Here is a 12,681-nt window from a genome sequence, read left to right on the forward strand (position 1 = left end):
ATTTCTAAATGACACAACTCGCCCTCATATTAAACCCAGCATTTACTGTTTGACGGAGGAATGAGGAAATTGGCTGTTTTACCCACAGGCGGTTCTAAACTGCTGAAGCTGATACCATACTATGAAATACGAGGAGGAGGTGTGTGTGTGTGTGTGTGTGTGTGTGTGTGTGTGTGTTGGGGGTGGGGGTGGTGTTGGTGTTGGCTTTGACAACATCTTCTGTGTAGTCACCTGAGATGACAGTCAGCCTCTCCAGTCTACCCACTTCCCCCCGGAGGAGCTATTTAGGAAGAACTCTCATGGCAGAGGAGACAAAGAGATGAAACCATAATCCATTTGACTGACACTCACAGAGTGAGTCCTACATGGCAAACTATACCCTATATAGTGCACTAGTTTTGACCAGGGCCCATAGTGATTTGGTAAAAATGTTTTCACTGTGTAGGGATTAGGGTGCCGTTTGGGACTCGGTCAGAACTGCTTCTGTCTACAACTCAACTCTGGTCTAAATACACTCTGAGAAAAGAAAGTGCAGCCGGCCGAGTGGCGCAGTGGTCTAAGGCTTCGAGTCCAGGCTCTGTCGCAGCCTCCCGAGTGGCGCAGTGGTCTAAGGCTTCGAGTCCAGGCTCTGTCGCAGCCTCCCGAGTGGCGCAGTGGTCTAAGGCTTCGAGTCCAGGCTCTGTCGCAGCCTCCCGAGTGGCGCAGTGGTCTAAGGCTTCGAGTCCAGGCTCTGACGCAGCCGGCCGAGTGGCGCAGTGGTCTAAGGCTTCGAGTCCAGGCTCTGTCGCAGCCGGCCGAGTGGCGCAGTGGTCTAAGGCTTGGAGTCCAGGCTCTGTCGCAGCTGGCCGAGTGGCGCAGTGGTCTAAGGCTTCGAGTCCAGGCTCTGTCGCAGCCGGCCGAGTGGCGCAGTGGTCTAAGGCTTCGAGTCCAGGCTCTGTCGCACCTGGCCGAGTGGCGCAGTGGTCTAAGGCTTCGAGTCCAGGCTCTGTCGCAGCCGGCCGAGTGGCGCAGTGGTCTAAGGCTTCGAGTCCAGGCTCTGTCGCAGCCGGCCGAGACCGGGAGACCCATGGGGCGGCACACAGTTGGCCCAGCGTCGTCCGGGTTAGGGGAGGGTTTAGCCGGCAGGGATATCCTTGTCCCATCGCACACTAGCGACTCCTGTGGCGGGCAGGGCACAGTGCACGCTGACACGGTCGCCAGGTGTACGATGTTTCCTCCGACACATTGGTGCGACTGGCTTCCGGGGTAAGTTGGCATTGTGTCAAGAAGCAGTGCGGCTTGTTTGGGTTGTGTTTCGGAGGACGCATGGCTTTCGACCGTCGCCTCTCCCGAGTCTGTATGGGAGATGCAGCGATGAGACAAGACTAACTACCAATTGGACACCACAAAATTTTGGGAGAAAAAGGGGTAAAAAAAAAAAAAGAACCTGAAAGGGTTCTTTGGCTGTCCCCCATAGGAAAAAATATTTTTGGTTCCAGGTAGAACTATTTTTGGTTCCAGGTAGAACTATTTTTGGTTCCAGGTAGAACTAGTTTTGGTTCCAGGTAGAACTATTTTTGGTTCTAGGTAGAACTATTTTTGGTTCTAGGTAGAACTATTTTTGGTTCCAAGTAGAACTATTTTTGGTTCCAGGTAGAGCTATTTTTAGTTCCAGGTAGAACTATTTTTGGTTCCAGGTAGAAAATGTTTTGGTTCCAGGTAGAACAATTTTTTGTTCCAGGTAGAACAATTTTTGGTTCCAGGTAGAACAATTTTTGGTTCCAGGTAGAACAATTGTTGGTTCCAGGTAGAACAATTTTTGTTCCAGGTAGAACCTTTCACAGAAAGACAATGAAACTCCCACTGTTATGAGCAGAAACCAGAATATCCACATTCACAGAAAGACAATGAAACTCCCTCTGTTATGAAACCAGAATATCCACATTCACAGAAAGACAATGAAACTCCCTCTGTTATGAGCAGAAACCAGAATATCCACATTCACAGAAAGACAATGAAACTCCCTCTGTTATGAAACCAGAATATCCACATTCACAGAAAGACAATGAAACTCCCTCTGTTATGAAACCAGAATATCCACATTCACAGAAAGACAATGAAACTCCCTCTGTTATGAGCAGAAACCAGAATATCCACATTCACAGAAAGACAATGAAACTCCCTCTGTTATGAAACCAGAATATCCACATTCACAGAAAGACAATGAAACTCCCTCTGTTATGAGCAGACACCAGAATATCCACATTCACAGAAAGACAATGAAACTCCCTCTGTTATGAGCAGACACCAGAATATCCACATTCACAGAAAGACAATGCAACTCCCTCTGTTATGAAACCAGAATATCCACATTCACAGAAAGACAATGCAACTCCCTCTGTTATGAGCAGACACCAGAATATCCACATTCACAGAAAGACAATGCAACTCCCTCTGTTATGAGCAGACACCAGAATATCCACATTCCTTTCCACACAAGTATTGAGAGAGACTTTCCTAACGATAAAAATAATAATTCAAAATAAAATAGTAACTAACAAAAGAGGAATATAATAAAATACACAAGAATGGAGCTATATACAAATAAGAATTTGTTCTTAACTGACTTGCCTAGTTAAATAAAGATCAAATAAAAAACCTTAATTTATTCGATCTCCCCCCCAACTGAATAGCGGGTAAATAGCATGCTATTGTCATGCTTAAGTTCAAGGTCAGCATACGCGAAAAGAGAATAAAAAAGGAATTACGCTCCATATACTCGCCCTTAACCCGGGTCGGGAATCGGCCCCTTAGTGCGCTACTGAAGACCATGGCCCATGGGGCTACAGTCAAAAGTAGTGCACTATATTGTGGTTATAGGGGGCCACTTTGAACACAGACTAGGAGTTGCCTAATTAAGCAATAAGGCCAGAGGACACACCTCCATTAATATGGTGTATCTGTAGACACGCCTCCACCACACCTCCATTAATATGGTGTATCTGTAGACACACCTCCACTACACTTCCATTAATATGGTGTATCTGTAGACACGCCTCCATTAATATGGTGTATCTGTAGACACGCCTCCACCACACCTCCATTAATATGGTGTATCTGTAGACACGCCTCCACCACACCTCCATTAATATGGTGTATCTGTAGACACGCCTCCACCACACCTCCATTAATATGGTGTATCTATAGACACGCCTCCACCACACCTCCATTAATATGGTGTATCTGTAGACACGCCTCCAACACACCTCCATTAATATGGTGTATCTATAGACACGCCTCCACCACACCTCCATTAATATGGTGTATCTGTAGACACGCCTCCAACACACCTCCATTAATATGGTGTATCTATAGACACGCCTCCAACACACCTCCATTAATATGGTGTATCTGTAGACACGCCTCCAACACACCTCCATTAATATGGTGTATCTGTAGACACGCCTCCACCACACCTCCATTAATATGGTGTATCTATGGACACGACTCCACCACACCTCCATTAATATGGTGTATCTGTAGACACGCCTCCAACACACCTCCATTAATATGGTGTATCTATAGACACGCCTCCAACACACCTCCATTAATATGGTGTATCTGTAGACACGCCTCCAACACACCTCCATTAATATGGTGTATCTATAGACACGCCTCCAACACACCTCCATTAATATGGTGTATCTGTAGACACGCCTCCAACACACCTCCATTAATATGGTGTATCTGTAGACACGCCTCCACCACACCTCCATTAATATGGTGTATCTATGGACACGACTCCAACACACCTCCATTAATATGGTGTATCTGTAGACACGCCTCCACCACACCTCCATTAATATGGTGTATCTGTAGACACACCTCCACTACACTTCCATTAATATGGTGTATCTGTAGACACGCCTCCAACACACCTCCATTAATATGGTGTATCTGTAGACACGGCTCCAACACACCTCCATTAATATAGTGTATCTGTAGACACGCCTCCAACACACCTCCATTAATATGGTGTATCTGTAGACACGACTCCAACACACCTCCATTAATATGGTGTATCTGTAGACACGACTCCAACACACCTCCATTAATATGGTGTATCTATAGACACGCCTCCAACACACCTCCATTAATATGGTGTATCTGTAGACACGCCTCCACCACACCTCCATTAATATGGTGTATCTATGGACACGACTCCACCACACCTCCATTAATATGGTGTATCTGTAGACACGCCTCCAACACACCTCCATTAATATGGTGTATCTATAGACACGCCTCCAACACACCTCCATTAATATGGTGTATCTGTAGACACACCTCCAACACACCTCCATTAATATGGTGTATCTATAGACACGCCTCCAACACACCTCCATTAATATGGTGTATCTGTAGACACGCCTCCAATACACCTCCATTAATATGGTGTATCTGTAGACACGCCTCCACCACACCTCCATTAATATGGTGTATCTATGGACACGACTCCAACACACCTCCATTAATATGGTGTATCTGTAGACACGCCTCCACCACACCTCCATTAATATGGTGTATCTGTAGACACACCTCCACTACACTTCCATTAATATGGTGTATCTGTAGACACGCCTCCAACACACCTCCATTAATATGGTGTATCTGTAGACACGCCTCCAACACACCTTCATTAATATGGTGTATCTGTAGACACGCCTCCACCACACCTCCATTAATATGGTGTATCTGTAGACACGCCTCCACCACACCTCCATTAATATGGTGTATCTGTAGACACGCCTCCAACACACCTTCATTAATATGGTGTATCTGTAGACACGCCTCCACCACACCTCCATTAATATGGTGTATCTGTAGACACGCCTCCAACACACCTTCATTAATATGGTGTATCTGTAGACACGCCTCCACCACACCTCCATTAATATGGTGTATCTGTAGACACGCCTCCAACACACCTCCATTAATATGGTGTATCTATAGACACGCCTCCAACACACCTCCATTAATATGGTGTATCTGTAGACACGCCTCCAACACACCTCCATTAATATGGTGTATCTGTAGACACGCCTCCACCACACCTCCATTAATATGGTGTATCTATGGACACGACTCCAACACACCTCCATTAATATGGTGTATCTGTAGACACGCCTCCACCACACCTCCATTAATATGGTGTATCTGTAGACACACCTCCACTACACTTCCATTAATATGGTGTATCTGTAGACACGCCTCCAACACACCTCCATTAATATGGTGTATCTGTAGACACGGCTCCAACACACCTCCATTAATATGGTGTATCTGTAGACACGACTCCAACACACCTCCATTAATATGGTGTATCTATAGACACGCCTCCAACACACCTCCATTAATATGGTGTATCTGTAGACACGCCTCCACCACACCTCCATTAATATGGTGTATCTATGGACACAACTCCACCACACCTCCATTAATATGGTGTATCTGTAGACACGCCTCCAACACACCTCCATTAATATGGTGTATCTATAGACACGCCTCCAACACACCTCCATTAATATGGTGTATCTGTAGACACACCTCCAACACACCTCCATTAATATGGTGTATCTATAGACACGCCTCCAACACACCTCCATTAATATGGTGTATCTGTAGACACGCCTCCAATACACCTCCATTAATATGGTGTATCTGTAGACACGCCTCCACCACACCTCCATTAATATGGTGTATCTATGGACACGACTCCAACACACCTCCATTAATATGGTGTATCTGTAGACACGCCTCCACCACACCTCCATTAATATGGTGTATCTGTAGACACACCTCCACTACACTTCCATTAATATGGTGTATCTGTAGACACGCCTCCAACACACCTCCATTAATATGGTGTATCTGTAGACACGCCTCCACCACACCTCCATTAATATAGTGTATCTATAGACACGCCTCCAACACACCTCCATTAATATGGTGTATCTGTAGACACGGCTCCAACACACCTCCATTAATATGGTGTATCTGTAGACACGCCTCCAACACACCTCCATTAATATGGTGTATCTATAGACACGCCTCCAACACACCTCCATTAATATGGTGTATCTATAGACACGACTCCAACACACCTCCATTAATATGGTGTATCTGTAGACACGCCTCCACCACACCTCCATTAATATAGTGTATCTATAGACACGCCTCCAACACACCTCCATTAATATGGTGTATCTGTAGACACGCCTCCAACACACCTCCATTAATATAGTGTATCTATAGACACGCCTCCAACACACCTCCATTAATATGGTGTATCTGTAGACACGCCTCCACCACACCTCCATTAATATGGTGTATCTGTAGACACGCCTCCACCACACCTCCATTAATATGGTGTATCTGTAGACACGCCTCCACCACACCTCCATTAATATGGTGTATCTGTAGACACGCCTCCACCACACCGTAATTTATTAAATCTCCCCCCAACTGAATAGCGGGTAAATAGCATGCTATTCTCATCTCATCTTAAGTTCAAGGTCAGAAAAAAAAGTGCCTAAAAAAGGGAATTACGTTCCATTTATGGTCGCTTAACTCGGGTCAGAATCGGGGCCTATCTCAATACACACACAAAAATAATATAGAATTAGCTTCCTGAGGCACAGCAGGAAGGGGATTGTTAAGGTCAACTGTCCTCTTTCTCCCTTGTATTTCCCGGCTAGAAACAGTCTAACTGATAGGAATGACAAGTACATATAGAATCGCTACGGTGGGAACCAGATGGAGGAATGACAGAGAGAGATTGTTGTTTCTCAACACATCCCAAGAATGTTCAAAGGGAATAACGTTGACAAGACTGAGCTGCTTTTCCTCCCTGGGAAGGCCTTCCCGCTCCAAGACCTCTCCATCACGTTTGACAACTCCACGGTGCCCCCCCTCCCCAGAGTGTAAAATAACCTTGGTGTGACCCGAGGCAAAACCACGTGGTTCAACGGAAACATCAAAGTGGTGCCTAGCTCCTGCAGGTTCCTGCTCTACAACATCCGTAGAGTACGACTCATCCTCACACAGAGCAGGCAGGAATCCCTCCCTACTTTCAGGCTCAAACCCAACATCCCCGACCCGAGCACTTCAGTCTGCCACCTCTGGTCTCTTGGCCCTCCAGCTCAGCCCAGTCAAAGCACCCGCTCAGCCTAGACAAAGCACCCGCTCAGCCTAGACAAAGCACCAGCTCAGCCTAATCAAGGTACCAGCTCAGCCCAATCAAAGCACCCGCTCAGCCCAGACAAAGCACCCGCTCAGCCCAGACAAAGCACCCGCTCAGCCTAGACAAAGCACCCGCTAAGCCCAATCAAAGCGCCCGCTCAGCCCAGACAAAGCACCCGCTCAGCCTAGACAAAGCACCCGCTCAGCCTAGACAAAGCACCCGCTCAGCCTAGACAAAGCACCCACTCAGCCTAGACAAAGCACCCGCTCAGCCTAGACAAAGCACCCACTCAGCCCAGACAAAGCACCCGCTCAGCCCAGACAAAGCACCCGCTCAGCCTAGACAAAGCACCCACTCAGCCCAGACAAAGCACCCGCTCAGCCTAGACAAAGCACCCACTCAGCCCAGACAAAGCACCCGCTCAGCCCAGACAAAGCACCCGCTCAGCCTAGACAAAGCACCCACTCAGCCCAGACAAAGCACCCGCTCAGCCCAGACAAAGCACCCGCTCAGCCTAGACAAAGCACCCACTCAGCCCAGACAAAGCACCCGCTCAGCCCAGACAAAGCACCCGCTCAGCCTAGTCAAAGCATCAGCTCAGCCTAGACAAAACATCTGCTCAGCCCAGACAAAGCACCAGCTCAGCCTAGACAAAGCACCCGCTCAGCCTAGACAAAGCACCCACTCAGCCTAGACAAAGCACACGCTCAGCCTAGACAAAGCACCCGCTCAGCCTAGACAAAGCACCCGCTCAGCCTAGACAAAGCACCCGCTCAGCCTAGACAAAGCACCCGCTCAGCTGAGACAAAGCACCCGCTCAGCCTAGACAAAGCACCCGCTCAGCCCAGACAAAGCACCAGCTCAGCCCAGACAAAGCACCCGCCCAGCCCAGACAAAGCACCCGCTCAGCCCAGACAAAGCACCAGCTCAGCCCAGACAAAGCACCCGCTCAGCCCAGACAAAGCACCAGCTCAGCCCAGACAAAGCACCAGCTCAGCCCAGACAAAGCACCCGCTCAGCCCAGACAAAGCACCAGCTCAGCCCAGACAAAGCACACGCTCAGCCCAGACAAAGCACCCGCTCAGCCCAATCAAAGCACCCGCTCAGCCTAATCAAAGCACCCGCTCAGCCCAATCAAACCACCCGCTCAGCCCAGACTGTCCTGGCACCCCGATGGTGGAATGAGCTTCCCCCCCTAATGTCAGGACAGGACAGCAAAGTCCCTGCTCATCTTCCGAAAACCTCTGACCCCCCCCCCCCCCCTCGTGGACTATACTAGCTCTGTATTTTACTTTACTGAAGAAACGTGTACTTACTAAGACTGAGATATGTGGGTATCCCATATAGCTATCTTATTAAGATGAATGCACTAACTGTAAGTCTCTCTGGACAAACAGCGTCTGCTAAAATGACTCAAATGTACTGGTCAAAATGAGTGACCTCTCTCTACAGGTGACGAGACTATCTGCCCCTCTGATCTTCTTAACCACAGGTACCACTTAACGAACTGTATAACGAAAGGGTCATAAAGACAGCAGGAACAGAGTGAGTCAAACCTAAAGGGGAAATTAGATGGTTGGGATGCTTCGTTTCTCACCGACCACAAGGAGATACTGAGTTTCCACTCAGGGAAAACCCCTAAATGACTCAAATGTACATGTCAATTTATTATTAGAATGACTGTATAAGTTAAATGGGGCGGCAGGTAGTCTAGTGGTTACAGCGTTGGGCCAGTAACCCGAAAGGTCGCTAGATCGAATGTTGAAGTAGAGTTGCAACATTCCACTCAACAACATTCCACTCAACAACATTCCACTCAACAACATTCCACTCAACAAGCTGTATACAAACAAGACAATGCTCATCCAGAGGCGGCACTCCTAGTGGCCGGGGACATTAATGCAGGCAAACTTAAATCTGTTTTACCTCATTTCTACCAGCATATCACATGTGCAACCAGAGGATGAACACCTTTACTCCACATGACAAAGCTCTCCTTCGCCTTCCATTTGGCAAATCTGACCATAATTCTATCCTCCTGATTCCTGCTTACAAGCAAAAACTAAAAGCAGGAAGTACCAGTGACTCGCTCAATACGGAAGTGGTCATATGACGCGGAAGTTAAGCTACACGACTGTTTTGCTAGCACAGACTGGAATATGTTCCAGGATTCATCCAATGGCATTGAGATGTACACCACCTCAGTCACCGGCTTCATCAATAAGTGCATCAACTATGTCGTCCCCACAGTGACCGTACGTACATTTCCCAACCTGAAGCCATTGATTACAGGCAACATCAGCACCAAAATAAATGCTAGGAGTGGGACTTTCAAGGAGTGGGACACTAATCTGGATGCTTATAAGAAATCCCGCTATGCCCTCAGATGAACCATCAAATAGACAAAGTGTCAATACATGACTAAGATTGAATCCTTCTACACTGGCTCTGACGCTCGTTGGATGTGGCAGGACCTGAAAACTATTACAGACTACAAAGGGAAACCCAGACGCAAGCTTCCCAGTGATGCGAGCCTACCAGACGAGGTAAATACCTTTTATGCTCACTTCGAGGCAAGCAACACTGAAGCATGCATGAGAGCACCAGCTGTTCCAGATGACTGTGTGATCACGCTCTCCGTAGCCGATGTGAGCAAGACCTTTAAACAGGTCAACATTCACAAAGCTGCGGGGCCAGACGGATTACCAGGACGTGTACTCAGAGCATGCGCAGACCAACTATCAAGTGTCTTCACTGACATTTCCAACCTCTCCCTGGCCAAATCTGTAATACCTACACTTTTCTAGCCTCTCTGGATTAAAACCTAATTATGACAAGTGCACCATATTACATATTGGATCGTTAAACAATTCTGTGTTTACACTACCTTGTTTACCAATAAAATGGGCGGATGGTGAAGTAGACATACTTAGTATTCACATCTCAAAAAATATAAATGAACTTACCACAATTAATTTCAATAGAACGTTAGCAAAAATAGATCAGATTCTGCAACCATGGAGAGGTAAATATTGGGTATATTTGGAATGCTAAGCCAGACAAAATTAAACTATTTAAATAATGAATATGAGATTGGGGGAGCTAAAATGATGAAATATTAAAGCTTTAAACCTTTCCCTAAAAGCCTCACTCATACATAAATTATACTGAAACCCCAAACGGTTCTCCAGTAGATTATTAAGGAAGGCTCATCCTTTTCTCCTTCATTCAGATTACAACTTCTCATTTCCCAAATCATTGAAAAATGACATTTTGTTTAAAGTATCGCTCTTTCTTAAAGAAAAAATACAAAGTTGGTTACAATTTGTCACGTTCCGACCTTTATTTCCTTTGTTTTGTCTTTATTTAGTATGGTCAGGGCGTGAGTTGGGGTGGGCAGTCTATGTGTGTTTTTCTATGTTATTCCATTTCTATGTTTGGCCTGATATGGTTCTCAATCAGAGGCAGCTGTTTATATCGTTGTCCCTGATTGAGAACCATATTTAGGTAGCCTGGGTTTCACTGTTGGTTTGTGGGTGTTTGTTTCCGGGATTTGTCACCACACGGGACTGTTTCGGTTTGGTTTTCGTTCATGTTCACATTTATTGTTTTGTAGTTCTTAGTGTTCAGTTTGTTTTATAATAAACGATATGGACACTTACCACGCTGCGTTTTGGTCCAATCCCAGCTACACCTCCTCTTCAGATGAAGAGGAGGAAATCTGACGTTACACAATTTCTGATTTATACTCTGAAAAAATTAACAAATATCACAACAAATGTTGTGTTTAAACTCAAATATATTTAACAAAAAAACTAATTTACAACCAACTGATTGATCCATTACCACAACAATGGAGGCGCAAAGTGGAAAAGGGAGAAAGTAAGGGAACTTCTTACCAGTCAGTCAATATATAATATATAATAATACTCAGAGGAAAGGTTTTCATCTTTAGCTCACGATCTGTGGATTAGAAAGATTCAAACATTTTGTAAAACATCACAGCACAATTTAAAAATATATGGCACATGGAAACCAAACGAGGTCTATGGTGATAGATGGGATGGGCTGAGAGGGTGGTCTATGGTGATAGGTGGGATGGGCTGAGGGGGTGGTCTATGGTGATAGGTGGGATGGGCTGAGAGGGTAGTCTATGGTGATAGGTGGGATGGGCTGAGAGGGTGGTCTATGGTGATAGGTGGGATGGGCTGAGGGGGTGATCTATGGTGATAGATGGGATGGGCTGAGGGGGTGGTCTATGGTGATAGGTGGGATGGGCTGAGAGGGTGGTCTATGGTGATAGGTGGGATGGGCTGAGAGGGTGGTCTATGGTGATAGGTGGGATGGGCTGAGGGGGTGGTCTATGGTGATAGGTGGGATGGGCTGAGGGGGTGGTCTATGGTGATAGGTGGGATGGGCTGAGGGGGTGGTCTATGGTGATATTGGGGATGGGCTGAGGGGGTGGTCTATGGTGATAGGTGGGATGGGCTGAGGGGGTGGTCTATGGTGATAGGTGGGATGGGCTGAGGGGGTGGTCTATGGTGATAGGTGGGATGGGCTGAGGGGGTGGTCTATGGTTATAGGGGGGATGGGCTGAGGGGGTGGTCTATGGTGATAGGTGGGATGGGCTGAGGGGGTGGTCTATGGTGATAGGTGGGATGGGCTGAGGGGGTGGTCTATGGTGATAGGTGGGATGGGCTGACCACGTGGGTGAACAGGGAGTACAGGAAGGGACTGAGCACGCACCCCTGAGGGCCCCCGTGTTGAGGATCAGCGTGGCAGATGTGTTGTTGCCTGCCCTTTCCACCTGGGGACGGCCCGTGCTAGGCACGACTCCAACACCATCATTTAGTTTGCTGATGACACAACAGTGTAACCCGCCAGCTGTATGTTATTCATGTCATCATTCAGCCACGACTCGGTGAAACCAGGGAAAAGGAGATGAGACCACCTCTCCATGGTCACCAGGGGAAAGGAGATGAGACCACCTCTCCATGGTCACCAGGGAAAAGGAGATGAGACCACCTCTCTATGGTCACCAGGGGAAAGGAGATGAGACCACCTCTCCATGGTCACCAGGGGAAAGGAGATGAGACCACCTCTCCATGGTCACCAGGGAAAAGGAGATGAGACCACCTCTCTATGGTCACCAGGGGAAAGGAGATGAGACCATCTCTCCATGGTCACCAGGGGAAAGGAGATTGATTGTCTAATTGATTGGACTCAGGTTAGCTGACTGCTGACTCTAGCTTTTGGAGAAGTCATTAGCCTAAGGGGGTTCACGTACTTTTTCCAACCTACACTGTGAATGTTTAAATGATGTATTTAATATAGACAGGAAAAATACAAAAATGGAAGTGTTATTAGTTTAGGCAGACTGTGTTTGTCTATTGTTGTGACTTAGATAAAGATCAGATACAATTTTATGACCAATTTATGCAGAAATCCAGGTGATTCCA

Source organism: Oncorhynchus mykiss, chromosome 1, assembly GCF_057628025.1.
Source record: "Oncorhynchus mykiss isolate SJ-2025 chromosome 1, ASM5762802v1, whole genome shotgun sequence".
NCBI classification, from domain to species: Eukaryota; Metazoa; Chordata; class Actinopteri; order Salmoniformes; family Salmonidae; genus Oncorhynchus; species Oncorhynchus mykiss.